This window comes from Petaurus breviceps, unplaced genomic scaffold (genome assembly GCF_028583685.1).
Source record: "Petaurus breviceps papuanus isolate PSGF00001 unplaced genomic scaffold, PetGlider_PUasm1.0 37, whole genome shotgun sequence".
In the NCBI taxonomy this organism is placed as follows: domain Eukaryota; kingdom Metazoa; phylum Chordata; class Mammalia; order Diprotodontia; family Petauridae; genus Petaurus; species Petaurus breviceps.
Window position 1 is genome coordinate 75,512,431 of NW_027186296.1, and position 19,066 is coordinate 75,531,496.

Genomic DNA, 19,066 nt, shown 5'->3' on the forward strand with positions numbered 1-19,066 from the left:
ATGTAGATAATTTGAGGAGAAAGAACACTAACTACTAGAGAAGACCAGACAAAACTTTCTAATACAATATGAAAACTGTGTTATACCTTGAGGGAAAGGAAGGATTCCAAAAGGGGGTGGGGCTGAGGAGAGAGTACATCTGGGGCATAAGAGGAAAGCTTATATAAAGACCAACAGGCAGGACATAACACGTTGAGGTTGGGGACAGCTGGCAAGCCAGTTTGGCTGGAAGTAGAGTGCATGACAGGGATTAACTTGGAAGAGTGAATTCTGAAAGGTTTTAAAGGACAAACTGAGTAGTTAACATTTAATCATAGAGGCATTTGAATTGACCATTGAATGATCAAGCCATTGAATGACATGATCAAACCTGTGCTTTAGGAAGATCACTTTGACAGCTGTATAGAGTTATGTATAGTAGAAGGAAGAGACATCACTAAGGAAAACCAATTAGGAGAAAGACCAATTGTTGCAGAAGTCTGGACCAGAGGTCATGAAGGCTTGAACTAGAGTAGTAGCTGTATGAGTAAGGAGAGATTTGAGATATGTTAAAGTTGGATTCATATAGTGCAATCTCCTTCATACACACACACACACACACACACACACACACACGATTCAATGGAAGGTTCCTTGGATTTAGTGTCAGAGTACAAGAGCTCAAACTCTGTCTCCACTACTTACTACCTTATACAAATCATTCACCTCTCTGGTCTCAATTGTTTTGCTTTGTTTTTTAATTTGTAAAATGAGAAGTTTGACCAGATGACAGAAAAAGCTGTCTACACTGTTTGCTTCCACTTTTTCACCAATCACTTCTCAACCCCTTCAATTTGCCTTCCAACCTCATTCCTCAACTGAACTCTCTTCAAAGTAACCAGAGATCTCTTAATCACTGCATCAATGTCCTTTTTTTTCCCCAGTTCTCATCCTTCTTAATCATTGTGTAGCCTCTGACAGAGATGACCATCTCTTTCCTGGATACTCTCTTCTCCAGGGGTTTTTGTACTACTTCACTCTCCTGATTCTCCATCTGCTCAGTTTCCCTTATTGGATCATCAGGCCCCTTATGTGAGAGTATACAGCAGAATTCTTCTTCTTCTTCTTCTTCTCCTCCTCTTCCTTTTTCTCCTCCTCCTCCTTCTCATCCTTCTCCCCTTCCTCTTCTTCTCCTCTCATCAGTCACTATATATTCAGTAACTATTTCTATGCAGATTACTCCCAGATCCATATATTCAGCCCTAGATTCTCACCTGAGATCTAATTCTGAACACCAACTGCCCAATGGACATTTCCAATTGGATCATCCATAGATGTAACAAACTTTATGTGTCCAAAACCAAAAAACAAAATAAAAAACTCTCTCTTCCTAATGTCCATATTTATTTTGAAGAGAACCATCATCCTTCCAGTCACCCAGATTCACACTCTTGGACTCATATTTCTTCCCTCTGAGTCATGCCTCATATTTAATCACCAAGTCTTTTTTGTACCTCCACATCTCTCAAACCTTTCTTCTTCTCTTCACCCAAATAGTCATCACCCTTATCAACTATAATTCAGGTCCTCATCACTTCTATCCTAGACTGTTATGAATTAATCCTAATTTGTCTTCCTACCTCCAATATTTCCTCTCTCTAATCCACCCTCCATCTAGTGGCCAAATTGATATTTCTAAACAGAAAATCTGATCATGTCATTCCCCACTCAAAAAGATCCATTGTCTCCCTGTTGCCCTTAGAGGAAATAAAAACTCCATTTGGCCTTTAAAATTTCTCACAATCTGACTCCAATCCACTTTTCCAGGCTTATTGCTCATTATTCCCCTTCATATATCCCACTTCCCAGTCATTCACAGTAGGCAAGTAGGCTTTCCACCTACTTCCTATTCTCTATTCATAGTATTCCATCTCCCATCTCTATGTCTTTGAACATGTATGTTCCCCATACTTGGAATGCCTTCCTCCTGAATTCTACCTCTTAGGATCCCTGGCTTTCTTCACTGTTCAGCTCCAGTACCACCTCCTATAAGAGGATTCCCTCTCCTCCCCCCAGTTGCTAGAGCCCCTCCTAGAAATCACTTCATATGTACTTTTACATATCTTGTCTGTATTTATCTGTGCTCATATGTACCCTCCCAACAGAAGTTCCTTGAGGTTAGGGACTTTCATTTTTATCTTTTGGTATTTAGGGTCCAGCATCGTGCCTATCAAATAATAGGTATTTAATAAATACTTGTTGGGAGGATAAGTGATCACTTAAGATCCATTCCAGCTCTAATTTCCATGATTGTATGATTCTATTGGCCAGAATACCCAGAGCCAAGAGACTCTGCACAGGAAATTCATAGATATATGCACATGTGCATGCATAGGTATAAAGAAACGTATCGTCCACAGGTAAGCCCCCAAATGAACTATGCATTCTGACCCTTACACACCTAACCTGCATAGCCTGTCTGACACTCCCATAGTGATGGGGAGTTTAGGGAGGGGTGAGGGCGAGGTTTATGGAGTATCTGTCTGCCCTGCTTTGGAACACGTGTGGTTCTTTATTGTGCGTTAATGAAACACTGTTTATTCTGGGCTTTTAATTCTTTCCATCTATTATGTTTAGACAACTCATTAACGATCATTTGTTATCATTAGACTTCAATTTTAAGCTCTTTTTCTCAGGGGAGCCAATGTGCAGCTTTTACACATATTTGCATCATAAACAGTTTGGAAACCTCTTGGTCCCACCCCTGCCCTTGCCCCTCCCTTTGCCTCAGTCCCTGCCCCTCCACCTGCCCCAGAGTCAGCACCCCCACCCCCCCTTTCCCACTCTGTCTCTATTCCTGCCTTTTCCTCATTCTCAACCTTTCTCTCTCCCTCCCCCTGTCTCTGTCCCTGTCTCTTCTAACTACTCCTTGAATCATTGAGGGTCAGGTTGATAGGATATGGAAGCAAGGGCTCCCAGGACTGATCCAACCCTTTGAAACAATAAAGAGATCAGGCCTCTATTTTCTTTATTTCTCTAATATCCCAGGAGCCCAGGATACTCCTAACATCTCCTTTGCTAGAGACAGAACAAGAATATACTCACTCAGGGCTACCTAGTTCCATTGTTCTCCCTGGTCCTTCCCCAAGACACAGATCCCACTCAACCCAAATGACCCCTCTGGCTGTGGAATCTATAGCTGCCCCAAAAAATATATAAACACACAAATGTGCACCCCCATGTACTCAAAAATATCCAGCTGCCTCCAAAGTGAGAAAAAAAACAATCTATATCCTTAAATAAACCTTTCCTTTGGGGACTGGGGTCTCCAGACTCTCCAAAAGAATCCCAGATTCTTGTGTTGAACCAACTTTACACCCAGTGTCAGAATACCCCCTCCACCATCCCTGGCAGGAGCACTGGTATGTGAGGAAGTACTCCAAGTAAGAAGGAATAGCATTGCATTTGAAACTGAATCCTTGTGCACCCCACCAAGGGCTCTCCTCTAAAAATCTTCCCTATCTGCCAACATCTGGCTGGTTCTATCGGTATCACTGTTATAGCTAGTACCACTTTTGGCCTCCAGGAGGCTCTGCTCAGTAATCCTGCATACACCCAACCTCCCACCCCTTAGGACTGCATAGGAACTACACCCTTTCCCCCAATTCACCTGGGTGGGCTTTTTCAAAAGAAATTTTGTTAAAGGAATTGGCAAAATTAAAAACAAAAACACAAAAGTGATAGGTTTATAGATAACAGAACTCATCCCAATGTCATGCTAATCCTGTTACTTCAATCTAATTTGACTAATACATTTGGGGAAGGGTGGGGGGTGTCTGTGCCCAGTTCTCATTTCTCTTTCAGCCTTCTATGCCTTAATAGATGGTCTTTGTCAGTTGTTGCAAGTGGGAAAAAAAAGTCATTCCCTAATGGTCAACCTTCTGGGTGTAAGCCACTCTGAACTTCCCCGGGCCAGTCTTTGGATAATAGATATATATAGACTATTGATGAGCCTGTGTTCAGAGCATTTCTGGAATTATGAGAGTTTTCACACCACTGTTGTATCCTCAAGAACCCAGGGTTATTTTACAGATACAATAAAGCATCAGAATAGATGTTAGTGGAGGACAGAAAAAAAACAAACAACCTATGGATAGTAAGAGTTACCATGCAGATGTCTAGTCTCTGCTTGAGAGACACACTTGTGACATTATTGGACAGCTTTTAAAAATTCCTCCTTATATTGAAGCAAAATCTCTCTTCTTATTTTCTATCCACTGGTCCTAGTTGCCCTCTCTAGGGACATGAATAGCCCCATTCTGCTTTTTTCAACCTGGTCAGCCTGTCTTCATCACTCACAGTCCCATCCTCTAGCTACAACTCACCATGGCAACCTTTGACCAGCTTCCCCCACAGCTGGGACTCATCCACTGACCCCATCACAACTGCCTGCTGGGGAGGGGGAAGGCTGGAGAAGAGGTATTGGCCATCCCCTTGAGCCTCTCAGTTCCTTATATCGAGCTAAGGGTATCCTTCGCCCCCTTCCCTGACTCATTCCCCACCATGAAGAACCCAGGATCTTAGGTCTGGGGAGCATCTCCAGAGCCCCATGCCCTTAAGACTCCCCCTAGTCCCTACACTGCTGAGTCCAAGGGCACTTCTCCCTCAAGACTCTGAGCCCCATATTGACATCTCTCTTCTCACCATTCATTAATTCTGTCCCAAAACACCTCAGCCTCTTCTTGTATTATTCTGTTAGCTGCAAAGTCCCCTCAGTCCCTCAGACTCCGTCAGGCCCGACACACTTCAACTTCTTCATTCCCTCCCTCCCCTATGACATCAGCTCTTCTAGTCCCTTCAGGACTTTCAGTCTTTCAGCCCCTCAGATTCTCAGCACCCCTTATTCTCCTCACACCACACCCCTCAACCACTCCCTCACTCCTTCATCCCTTAAGTGCGCTCAAATCTACACTACATCTTCGGTCCTTGTCCCTCATTCCCTCGATTCTCTCTCACTCTTCCTGTCCTTCAGCCCCTCAGCCTCCTCCCATTTCCTTCAGTCTCTTTAAGTCCAGGAGAGCTAATTTGGGAAGTGGGCCAGAATTCTGAGGGAGTGGAGATGAGAGGGAAGGGGTGACTGCTCCGGTCACATCTTTGTCCGAGAGAGTGACTAAAACATCAACCTGCCAGCTCCCCTTCTCTCCCCTCCCCTCTCTCCTGACTTCTCCACCTCCTCTGGCCCCCCTTTCCTGCCCTCAAAGAATCCTCCCTCTTCCCTCCCCCCCTTAGACCCAGGGCTGGAGGGTCCAGGCCGCTCCCTAATGTAAGGTTATTGTAATTGATACGAAGGTAATTGATAATGTGTTACGGTGAATAATGTCTTCAATTTTCTGCTAAATCCCATTTTTGTAGCCATCTGGGCTCCTCCAACTGCCCCCCTGGGACGCCGGGTAATAGAGAGTAATTATTCTCAAGTCATTTACTTTTTCAAAGTGTTTAGTGCTTATCTGTTTTACAATTAAAATGGAAACGACCCTGATTCACTTCCTTCCTTTTTTATTTAAATAGCACAGTCCCCCCCCACACACACACAGTCACACACAGACACACTGTCACCCCCCCCATACACATAGAGTCACACAGCCCCCATCCCAGTCAAACACAGACAAGACACACAGCCATTTACATGGACACAGTCCTCTCAGCCCCCACCATAGTCACACACAGAAACATAACCCCCATACTTACCATCACATAGCCCCATCTACCCCCTCATCCCCATTACACATGGCCACAGCTATACAATTCTCACTGTTACACACACACCTCTACAGTCACACAGATACACAATAATCCTATAAAGCATAGTTATTCTGTGCCCACACACAAAGTCACATAGCAACCCCCCCTTCAATCACACAACCCCCTCAATCATGTCAAAAAGCCATACACACTTACTACACAGGCTCTCGAAGACACAGTTCCCACTTATAGTCAGGTATAGACATATAGTTATCCCCACACACATATTGATAGTCTTTTACCACCCCCTTAGTTCAAAAACAGACAGTTCCTTCCTTACTTATATAGCCCATACATATCATTTCTAGGCTCCCTCAAACACACACACACACACACACACAAGTAATACCCCCAAGCCAAGACCCAATCATGCACCCTACTGTCTTTCCAAATTCTAGAGTTAGTTTCACAGTCACACATCTCCCATATTCAGACAGACACCACCATACAGCACCCCCCAGCACTGTCAAATAGATACCTTTACCAAACACAATCACACACAAACATAGTCAGACATTACCCATGTATATAGATAGCTATTCCCTTCCCCACAGAGTCATACAGTTTCCCTACCCCCACCCCAGGTTCTTTTAGTTCTACCCAGATATCCCCAGCCCGTCAGACACAGTCTCATACATGTTATACTTCAGCATGCACAATTAGATAAGTCCTACAAGTTATCTAGTTTCCCACACAGTAACAAACAGGTACACCATCAGTCACATGTAGAGAAACAGTCACACAGAGCCCAGTTACAGTCACTCCCTCACCCCGTCTTACAAAATGACAGTCACCTGTACAACCTTCCCAGAGTTACCTCTCCAGGAAATTCTCCTCACACAAAGTCACATTTAGAAGTAAACCACTTTCTACATGATCATAGACACCTGCAGTGTTCTCCTCCCCCTCTCCATACCACAGTCCCACATTCACCTTTCACAATCACACAGACATATGATAAAACACAGATACAAAAATATTGCTAGTGTTATACATACAACCTCAAAGGCATAATGATGGACTCATTCATACACATGTATATGTGGTCATCCCTATCCTTATGTGGGGTCCTTCACAGTCTATACTACTCACCACTCTGCTCTTAAGGAGGGAATGAATCACCAACACAAGTATCTAAGCATGGAATGTTGTGAATAAACACATCTATGAGTTCATGCAAAACCAAAACAATACAGTGAGAGCAGATATTAAAGACTGGCATGTTTGCGTGTATGTGTTGATGGGATTGATGTGTGTTTTTACAAGTGCATGCATGTGATCTCATACCCAGATGTTTTCTCAGCATCATGCTCAAGGGTGTATGGAGTGTATGTCTTTCACAGCTCCTAGTATTTCCTCATGGAAACCCTTTCCTGTAAGTGTGAGCCAGCACTGCCCCTTCCTTCCTTCATACTGAGCCAAAGGATGGGGGAAGGGGAAGGGTGACCAAGAAGAGAGAAGGAGAGCATCCCAATGGTGACCAAATCCTTAGGCCTTTTAGGGACCAGAACAGAAGCAGAAAAGGTGAAACATGTAACAGTCAATGCCATGGACACTGTTCTGTGTGTGCATGTATATATGAGTGTGTGTGTCTGTACCTGGGGAAGCCCTTTCCCTACTCTCAGAAAACACCAGTGCTCTTGAAAACCCTGAGACCATCAAATCTACATTAGATCACTCCAGTGGGTGTCACAGTGAGCCCTTCCTTTCAGGCCCCTGATCACTGATGCACATACAACCTTGGTCTGCAGCTGCAGTCTCCTCCTCATTCACGCCTCCCAGATCACAGGATTTAGAGCTAGGATCGACCTTAAAGATCACTTGCTTCCCCATTTCGCAGATAAAGGGATTGAAGCCCATCGAGGATGAGTTAATGTTCCCAACATCACACAGCCTGTGTAGTAAGTAACGGGATTGGAATTTCTTCTCAATCCCTGTTATTCTAAGTCCTGTGCTCTGCCCACTACAGTAAATGCTGCTTTTTACTACATACTCCCCATTGGCCCCCTAACTGCCCCTCTTTCACTCATCCTCCCCAACAGTGAAGGGGGTCATTTGGAGGCCTTCCTTACTTCTCATTGAGAACTTTCACTTTTTATCCCCCAATCATCCCCTTTTATTCAGCCTTCTCAACTACTCTCCTCCCCCAATTATCTCATTCTTCTCAGTGGACTCCTTAGTCCCAGGTTTTAATTAGAGCTGCATTTGTGGCTGAGGTCCACAAGGTATGGAGGACAAAGTAACTTAATTAAATGTTCACAGAGCTCCCAGGAGCATTGCCCTGCCACATGACCAAAGTTGTCATAATCTGCCCCCATAAGCACACATATCATTTTTTAGTCATGTCCAATTCTTCATGACTTCATTTGGAGTTTTCTTGGTACAGATACTGGAATGGTTTACTTTGTCCTTCTCCAACAAACATGGATACATATACAATATATACATACATACATACATATATACTGAGATACACACACAATCAGGTTCAAGCAAAGGAGCCAGTTTCCCTGAGGTTTATGGCAGCACAGACAAATTGTGGGCTAGGACCCAATCCACACAAGCTCTTCATTCTGGTGCCCCAACACAGGCCTTCTCTGGACTAGTCATAAAGCAGAGAGCTGTGGTGTGGAAGGAGAACAATTGCTGGTCTAATGTCTAATTATATGGATGGAGAAAGTTAGGTATCAATCAGAGTAAGGATATACCTGAGTTGTAAATGAAACTGCTCAGGCCCCAGTACCTTCTTCCCTGCCTCTTTACTATTGTTCCATCCCAATATCACCTCACTCCAGGGACCTTAACCTGGGAATAAGAGTTCTCTTGTGCCTTTCTGAAAAGTCTAGTCTGTAGGGTAGCCATAAAGACTGGCTTTGGAGATGAAAATTCAAGTCATTGAGTTGAAATACTGCCTTCCACCACCACCATCACCCACCCCTAAGGGAGAAAATTGGTTTTTGTTTTTTGATCACGGACAGATTGCCAAGGCACCTGCTTATTCCTTATCTCCCCATTTCTCATTTGATCCTTCTCTTTTTCTCTCACTTTCTCTGCCTCTCTCTGTTTCTGTGTCTGGAGGTCTGTCTGCTTCTCCCCTGTTTATATTGTTTCAGTCTCTCCCTTTCTGTATGCTCCACACCTTCTGTTTGCACTGTCTCTGTCTCCCCAGGACTCAGGGTAACTCTAAATCCATAGTACTCACACTGTCTCTGTCTCAGTCTCCCCAGCTCTCATATCATCTCTCCGCAGAGTAAACACGTGATTCCTGGCCGGTAATGGTTTGATGCTCCTGTGGTGGTCTGGGTCGCCCTCAGGGACATTTCAGACCCGGGCTTTTTCTAGAGAATCCTCGGGAGGGAAATGCGGTGAAAATGCGGAGAAGATTTAAGCAAATGACTGTGTCAGCTTCTATTTATTCCTGACGAGACCGCCCGGGGCAAGGCTGTAAGACAGAGACACACAGAGGAATGGTGAGAAAAGAGATCCAGAGATTGAGACTTGGTCAACTTTTTTAATCCTTTGAGGAGATTAGTACCCTGGACATGGCTTTCAGGTACACACACACACACACACACACACACACACACACACACAGTCTCTCTCTCTCTCTCTCACACACACACACACACACACACACACATACACACAGATAGTGACTGAGTCCTCTGGACACTTGTGGGTTACCCATGTAAATGGTAAGCAATTCTGCTGAGGATGCTGAGGTTTGTGAATGGGCTTGGACCCCAAGAGGCTTGCACAGGAAACAAACCAAGTGTTCAGGGCCCCCTGGATAAAGGATAAATGCACACACATACAGGGACTGAGACAGAGAGCAAAGGAGAGAAGGAAAAGAAACAGGAAGAGTCTTCTTGGAGTCTCCTGTCTAGAAAGAGAGAAGGGGTGAGGAAGAGAAGGGAAAGAAATAGGGGGGAAAAGAAAGATAAGAAGAGAGTTTCCTCATTCCCCTTGCATTTGAAGCAGCTAATGGCAAAATTCCTAAATGGGCAGATTATTGTGACTTCCTCTTATCTCCTTTTCTGCCCTTCTCTCCCATTTTCAGCTTCTCTCCTCTCTGATTCTTTACTCCCAGTACCCTCAGGGTGCCCTAAGCCTTCCACTGTCACTCCAAAGGGTTCCAGGCTTAAAAATTATCTTTCCTTTTCTTCTCAAACCTCTGTACTCTACCAGGACAGCTGATCTCAGCTAGTGCCAGAAGGAAGGAATTTTGATTAAACTAATCCTGATTATAGTGTGGGTGATTGATATCACCTTTTAAGTCTTTCAGAGGAATCTAAACTTTTCCAAAAAAGGAGACTGTGAACCCCATCAAAGCTTATTTGTAGGATTTCAGGCCATATACCAAAGAAAAGGAAAAAGATTGTATGGAAGATAATTTGCTCAGGGACTACCTTGAAAGTCAGAACAGCAATGCCTGAGAATCCAGCCTTGGATTCTCAGGAAACCTGGATTCTTGGAAACCTTGCCTATGCCTCTCAGTTTTGCCTATTTTCTTCCCATCTCCATTTCTGAGTCCAGAGAGTCTTTCACAGCTCCTAGTATTTTCTGATTGGCTTTTATGGCAACTTCCTAGAAGCTGTCAGGCTCTGAGGGATGAGGAAGTGGAAAGGAGGTCACTTCCTGTAGGGGTGATAACCAAGTTGGACTTTTATAATTTCAGTCCTTCCAGTTTCCAGACTTCAGCTTCAATGTCTCCCTCCAATACTGCCTATATGAATCCTTCCAGTAGAATAATATGTGTGCAAGCATTTTGCAAATGTTATATGCATGATTGTATCTATATGAATTATATAATTATATGGTTTTGTTCATGTACTTATGTATGTGTATTATGTCACTGTAATCATGATGGACCTATGCTTGAGTATATAAATTTGTGTATGTGTTTGTGTGTGATTGTATAATTCTCTTTGTGTATTCATTTATATTTAGATGGTATAATTATGGTATGATTTGGTATATAGTTAAATGTATATACAATTATGGTGACTGTGAGTATATATGTTTGTGACTGTCAATGTATATTATTTTGTTTGTGTATACTTTCCATACAAATACTGAGTCAAACATAAAATAGGAGTCCCTTCTCTCTAAAATGAACAATTTTCAAACCCTAATCACAAGGTCTTCTCACTCTCCACCCTAGTGTTTCCCCAGCCCATGAATTCTGTGTGATCACCACATCTACTTCATACTCAATCAGGCCAAGGCAGGTGAGAATTGGGTCTGTTTACACTGGATCCCCTAGAGACTGGTGTGCTAGGGCTAAATATGAAGAGAATATGGAAAGGTCATACTCCACAAACCAAAGCCCTCACACAAGTAGGTCTGAAATAAGGGGAATTTGTTCTGTGGAAAGAAAGAAGGAACAAAGAGGGAAAAGTTATCCAATTTTAGACCTCTCCTTCAGTGTCCTCTCCCTCCCCCTTCTCGGCTTCACTGATACTAAATTCCCACTCAAGGTCACACTTATACAATACATCCAGTAAAATTCAGGCATGCCACACATCCACAGAAATAGATAAATACACTTGTATATACTCACAGTTTTGCACAGTCACAACGACGCCACACTTTTAAATGTATAAGCACCATCTATTATGTGCTTAATCAGTCATAGTAGCACACAGTCACTCTCAAACACTTTGGAGTACTTACTCTCTCTTACACATACACACACACACACACACACACACAAGCACTTTCCTTAATACAGTTAATATCATTTCTTGTGGCAGAGGAGCCAGAGCTCAGTACTTGGAGAGACAGGACAGAGAGTGGAAGGAGGAGGAGGAAGACAGAGATTGGGGTGGGGGTGAGGAGGGGGGAATTCCACGATTGACAAGGGTCAAGAATAGATTTGAACTAAAAGTCCCTAAGTCATATTTGAATCGATTCTGTTAATTCTGCAGCTACTTCAAGCTAGAACCTAGGGGACTTGAGACTCATACTGACAGAGCTGGAAGAGACCTCAGAGATCACCATACAATCCCCTCATTTTATGAATGGCAAAGTTGAGGTTTGGAAAGAATTAACTTGCTCAAAGTGGTGGAAGAAGGTCTAGAACCCAAGCCTCCTGCATCCCAACTCTGGGCTCTTTTTAACACAGAGAGCTACACTCCAAGAGAGATTCTCCTGGGTCTTATCCTTTTCCCTGCTTAACTTCAAGACAATTCCCCCTCTCACTCCCCTTAGCACCACTCAAAGAAAGTTTATAAATACACACATATATGCATATACTCACATGTGGACACTTACATATGAGCACACATTTTGGCATATCTACACGAACACAGAGAATCCACAGTATGATCCCACCTTCAAATTAGCCTAGGAGGAGGTCTGAAGGGGAGAGGGTAAGTTCCCAGAGGATGAAGGCAATCTATTGTGTTTCAAACCACCTTATCCTTCTTCCTAGAAGAGGACTATTACATCAGCTCTTCCCCAATATCTCATATTAATTATTACACATTTACACTTACACATTAATACACTACAGCACATTCACACAGAATTTATATATATATATATATACATATATATATAGTTACACACTATCAATCTGAGGCATATATGTGCTATGACATTCTCACAGTCACACCCAGTCACATATACACAATACCATTCAGGTGCACATATACACTCTGTCATATACCACAAAAGTCACATGCATGCACTACTACAGATATATTGTAGCACTTAGTCACACATAATGACATACGCACTGCATTGGTCCTGCAATACATGGTTATATATACTCCCACAATACACCTTAGCAGTCACACAGAGGCACTTTTACCCTTCCTTTGCAACAGTAACAACTCTATAGAACAACATAATAATAATAGTTCACAATTATATGTTTTTTATAAAACATTTTGCTTATAAGAACCCAGTAAGATAAGTTTGTAGGTTCAGAGAATATTATCTCCATTTTGCAGATCTGGACATTGAGGGTCTGAGAAGTTAAATTACTTACCCAAGGTCATCATACAGGTACTATCAGAGCTAATACTTTAAACCTGTCTTTAAATTCAATCCTGTTTCCACAACACACCTGTGTATATGGAGAGGCACCCTTGTACATACAGTCACAAAATCATAGAGCCCCAGAACTAGAAGGTCATAGAAATAATTTATTATCACCCCAACATTTTGAAAAATTTGTATGATAAGACCTAGACAGATAAAAATGACAGAGTGGAGATGCCAGAACCCCTTAGAATTAGACCACCAGAAGTATGTAGTGGTGAAGCCAGCAAGGGAGACAAGATGGATTAAATAGAAATTGATTTTATAGCTTCTTTGTGCTGGCCATTCTGAGATGAGAGAGAATAGATCTTTGGCTTAAAGGGAAGTGTGGGGATCAGGCTTGGAGGATAGAGAAGACTGTGAAGTACTTTTGTCAAGATGGGTTTAGGCACCACTGGAGGAGATAAGGAGATGACCATCCTCCAGGAGGATTCATGGTTTGGGTGTAGGGAGAGGGAAGGGATGTGTACAGTGAAAAGTGAGTGTCAAGGAAGGGACAGAATCTTTGAAATGTTGACAAAATGCGAATTAAAAGAGAAGAGCACTACCTGAATATAGTAATCCAGGTCTTATGCCTTTTGACAGAATATTGTAGTAGAGGCAGTGTGCAGGGTAGGCATAGGCATGAGAACAGGGTGTCCTGAGTGTGTCCAGGCATGCACAAATGTGCCAAAAGCCCTATTGCCAAAAATGAAACTTCCTAGCTAGGATTCAGAGATCACACTTTCGTAAGCAACTTCCCACCTGCATCAAGCAGAGAGAGTTGCTCATCTCTAAGTTCTCTATAATCAATGGAATCACAAATCCACGCCCCCTGTCCCTGCCCTTTGACTTCCCTGACCACTCTATTTTCTGTGCCTAACCTGGTTGTATGTAGCTCTAATGCTCTTGTCCATTCAAGATAGTAAGTCAAAAAAGTTAAAATTTTAAAAGAATGAGCATCTAGTTTATTAGTTCTTAAATTTCACCATTAGTCATGGCAAAGTGCAGGGTTCCTGGAGTAATTTGGAGAGATGCTTTTTTAGACAAGAAAATAAGTAAGAAAAAAATGGTCCTATATTTTAGGGAAAAGGAAGGGCTTTCTTAAATAGAGCTCTTTTCAACATATGTATTTTTAAGTGAAATTTAGTTGTTAACTTTAAAATAAGTTTAGCTAAGATGTAGTTTCATTGGTTTGCTTGATAAATAAAAAAATAAGGCACTTTAAGATAGAGTATCCAATAAATGTTACCCTTTAATATAATAAAAATTCCTTATATTTTCCACACCCTTATGTGAGTGGGCAGATCTTGGGGTCAGAGACCTAAGTTCAAATGCCGTTTCCAGTTTTTACTACTTATTAACTAAGTAACATTGAATGAGTCGCTCAACCTCTCAGTACCTCAGTATTCTGTATGTAAAATGGAGATAATAAGACTTGAATTATCTGCTCAGTCCTCAAGTCTTCTATCTCATCCCCCAATCTTTCAACCAAGATCTTCAGTGTCAGACCTTGGCCCCAATTTTTCACCTGAAGTACCCATTCCCTCATCATTTGTTCCCATACTTCAACCTAAATGACCAATCATGGATCTGAGGCTCCTAATCCACTGGAAGGGAAGATGTGGAGTAAGGAGGGCTAAGTTCCATCTCCATCTCTCTCTCTCTCTCTCTCTCACACACACACACACACACACACACACACAGAAACACACACACTGTATAACTATGGCAAGTCATTTCACTTCTAGGAAGCAAAGTTACTTTCTCTGTGAAGAGGAAGAAAGTCACAGGGTTGTTGGTAGCAAAGCTCTTTGTAAACCTTAAAAGTGATAAAAGTCTATGCTATACACAATTGGAGAGCAGTACGTCTAAAGGCGCTCAGGACCTTGGACAGAGGCAGGGGTACAACAGACTATTCGAGAGGAAGACGAATTAAACTACACCCTCAACCCCAAGTACTTCCCCATCGCCCAGAACAGTCGCTGAAAGGGAAAGCAAACTTTCAGACACCTGCACTTGCTCCGTTTCTAAATCGGAGAGATCACCCAAGGACTGTCTCATTCCTCTCACTACCACGCTCCCCACCCCAATCCCCCCTCTTCATTTCAGATCAGTTTCATGCAGGAAGTTGAGAAGGTTGAGGGGTCAGGGTCTGATTGTAACTCAGTTCCCCAGGCTGGAAGATGAACTGAGGGTAAGAGAAAGAAGGAAATTGTGTATTAGTCTTCCAGACTGAAGAATGGGCCAGGGATGGGAGGAATGAGTTAGGTTCTTTGAGAGGAAAGAAAATAGTAAGGGGAGGGTGAGGGGGGAGGGAATAGGACCGAGGGTCAAATGGGCCATCTGGAAGTGGAGAGTTTGTCCTGGTTATGGTCCTGCAAGACTTCAGTGGCTTCCTGCAGCCCTGGAGCTGGGGTTCGTGGTCCTCCAAGGTCCCCTCCCTAAGGCTTGGCTGTTTAGGCTTGGGGGCCACTCCTTGTCCATCTGAGCCATTTGCCTGGAGCCTAGCCACCGCCCCACAGAGGCTTATTTAATTACCTGACACTGATGCGAAGGGGTGGAGTGGGAGGGGGGATTCGGGGGAGAGAGACAGGGTCAAAACGTTTTGTAAAAATCTGTCTCACAAATGCGGCTGCTCCCCTCAGGGTATAGAGGGATTACAGTGTCTTCTGTGTCCATCAAGTATGTACGGGCGTGTAAAGAGACTGTGGAGGTGGATAGAGGAAGGAATGAAAAACGGATAATCCGATAGGCTCACATGGCAGGCGTCCAGGTTCCCAGGTTAGCAGGATCCAAAAGATTAGCCTGGATTTCTTCTGCCCCCACCCCCACCCCCAAAGAATTGTCCCCTTTATGGCTGATTCTTCTTTGGTCTGGAAGTTAGAATAGCAGCTCTCTCCTCTGCCCTACCATGGAGCCCCATCCACCAATGGAAGAATCAGGCAGGGAGTGGGGGGTCATGTAAAGAATTCAGACCAACTGAGAGAGAATGGGCAAGAGCCCACTGGGTGTAATTAAGAAGATACCACCCTCAACAGTACTATTAAAAAACAATACTAGGAAAAAATGGCAGAGAAGCAAAGCAGTTTTTTTTTCTTTGTTCCACTTAAAACATTTCTGAAACTTTCTAAGAACCAAGGATGAGGAGTGAGAAGACTTTCTGTGGTCTCCAGGGAATCTAAATCCATCATTAAGTGTTTCTCTATGGGCCTCTTCTCCCTTGGTACTTTCTCCCTTCTAACTCAAAAGGTGGAGTAAGTTTTTTTAGAAGACCTGGCTGAGAAATTGGGGGTTAATTTAAAGGACTGAGGACAGAGCTAAGAGATGATATGGTTGAAAGGATTATGAAGCAAAGATGAGGAATTGTGAGTCTGTAGAGAGGGGTTGGGAATTTGGATACTGGGATTTAGTGACTGACTAGAGAAAATGCAGGGCCATATGAAGGATTGGGGGCTAAAATGAAGGACCAGGAATGGAGATGAGGGATTGGATAGTTGGAGTAAATAGACCTGGAGGAGTAAAGGGTGGGCACTTTTCTGATCAGGATTTGGGGCACTGAAATAAGAGACTGAGGGTTGAGGCAGGAGGGATCAGGAGCTGTGCTGATATATTGGGAAGATGAGATAAGGTGCTTGGATAAGCTACTGGGGATGGTATGGGGGCTGAAGTAAGGGACTGAGAGTTCCAAGGTCTGGGTACAGAAGACAAAAGTAAGGACTTTGTGGCTGAGTGAAAGGAATTCAAATGAGGGATTCAGGGCTGGTGGAGCATTATGGGGTCAACTCTATCTAACAGCAAATAAGGCTGTTATAACATAGCTATTCCTCCCATAGTGCAGTGTTCTAGTTTCCCAAAGCCTTTTCACACATATTTTTATTTAGTCTTAACCCAACCCAACAACCCCACTAAGCATACCTAACATGCTTGGACAAACCCATCATATTTGTAAACACCCAAGAGGTCTCTACAAACCTAATAAGCCATACTCCCCTGACATGCCTATACATATATAACATGGCTATGCACACGGAAGATGCTGTCTATAGCAAACAGATTATGCACACAGCCATATTCACTTAATATAGCACACAGTACAAAGGATCATGAAGTCACAGATTCAGATCTGGGTTAGAAGCCATCAGGTCTGCCCTCCCCCATTTTACAGATGAGAAAACTGAGGCTGAGGGAGGTTAAATTACTTACCCAGGGTCACACAGCTAGTAAGTATTTCAATTCATGTCTGCCTGACTCCAAGTCCAGGATTCTATCCACTGTGCCACCTAGCTATCTGGATGTGTTCTTTCAATGTATGTAATGCAAGAAATAGCCTACACAAACAAACATATAAGGAATTACACACATATGCATACATACTTATAATATACACACAGCAATATTCTGATAGTTACACAAAATAATTCCATCCAATAACACATCACTATCATACAAATACATTACCTCCCCCAAATATACATGTGGTTATAGAAAGACATTTGGGCACATACATATAGTCACATGGAATCATCATCGTTTTAGGCATGTACACAATCACCAAAAGATATGGTTGCACATAACTTGACCCAAACCAGTCTTCTAGCACAATAGGAGCCTTTTCTGTCATACCCAGGGTTTGTTACCTCCTAAAATCATGGGTTATGAGAAGCCCTTCCCCTCTCTTCCCCATGGTTCCTGGAAATAAAATTTGATCTCAAATGGCACCAGAGCTAGAGAGGAACAGCTGGGTACAGAGAGCCCTTCACCCCAGCCAAAGTCTCATCTAAGACCCTGTGGGGAGGAGTCTGGGGACACACTCAGTTATATAGTCACACAGAGAAAGTCTCCCAGTCAACCTAAAACACAGAAGAAGAGGAGTCTGAAGACTGTCTCCCCTTGATATACTCACCTTTAACCTCCTTAAAGTCATGTACACAGAGACCATATCTGGGCCAAACCACTGTAAAGAGAAGTCCAAATATATCCATGCCTCTCCTTCCCCTTCACAAGGGCAACCCAAGACAGTCCTGTAGAGGATGGGGTCATCCCACTGGCTGCCCCATCTCTCCCACCCCAACCTGTTGGCACCCACCTGTCCAGGTGATCCTGTTGCTGCAATTCAGAGCCCTGCCTAATCAGATGAAGCACAGGTAAGTGGGTGGGGACCGTAAGGGATCCTGTTCCATGTTCTTCCCCCTCGAACTGACCCCACCCACTAGTCCACCCACCAGCTCACCCCCTGTGGTACTCTCCTCTCTTCAGTCCAGACTAGGGACCTGGGGGGGGGGGGTGGATCCCAGGAGAGGAGGCAGCATCTGACGGCCCAGTACCAAAGCTGGGGGGCTGGGCGGGGGAGAGGGGCAGGGAGGGCTTTCTCAGTGTGCGAGTGAAATTTTATTTTTAACAGATGCTGAGGCAGATGGCGCAGAATTAGCAGAAAATGGGAGAGGAAAGAGAGGGAGAACATTACTGACTCCGGAGAGAGTGGACATTAAAAAAATAAAGAAGAAGGGAATGAAAACAAGCTTAAGTGCTCTCTCCAGGGGGGGCGGGGAGCGGGGAGGCAGAGAGGGACGGAGCAGCCTGGTGATAACCAAAGGCGTGAAATTGCAAAAGTAGAATTTGTGGGACTCGGGAGGGGCTGAGGAGGCCCCAGTTTCATTGCAAAACTCACTCAGAAATTACTGATGTGATGTTTGAGTTTTTATCATTAATAATCATCCAGGAGGGAGGGGGAGACAAAGGGACTCGCATCACAGGGGCACAGAGGGATGGATGTGGGGGTGGATATAGAAGAGGGGAGATGTGTCTGGGAAAAAAGGTACCTGAGGGACCCAGAAAAGAGATGAAGAGAGGATGGTCACAAGGGAAGAGAGAGAACTGGGAGAAACACAGGAACTGACAGTGAGAAAGACAGACAGAGATGATCAGAGACAAACAAAGAGATAAACAGAGACAGAGGTAGAATAAATGGAAAGGAAAAGGGGGAAGAAATGGAAAAAAGGAGACTTAAGAGGGTAGAAGGGAGGAGAGATGGAACAATTTAGGCAGAGACAGAGGGAGATGAAGTGGGGCACCAAGAGGCTGAGGCATTATGAACAAGAGAATCAGAGAGTTTTGTGTAAAACAAGGACCATTCCTTTCTTATATTTGTACTGCCCCACCGAGTCTAGCACAGCAGTGCATTGTATGAAATAGGAACTTAGTAAATATTTATTAAATGGACAGAGAGAGAGAGAGAGAGAGAGAGAGAGAGAGA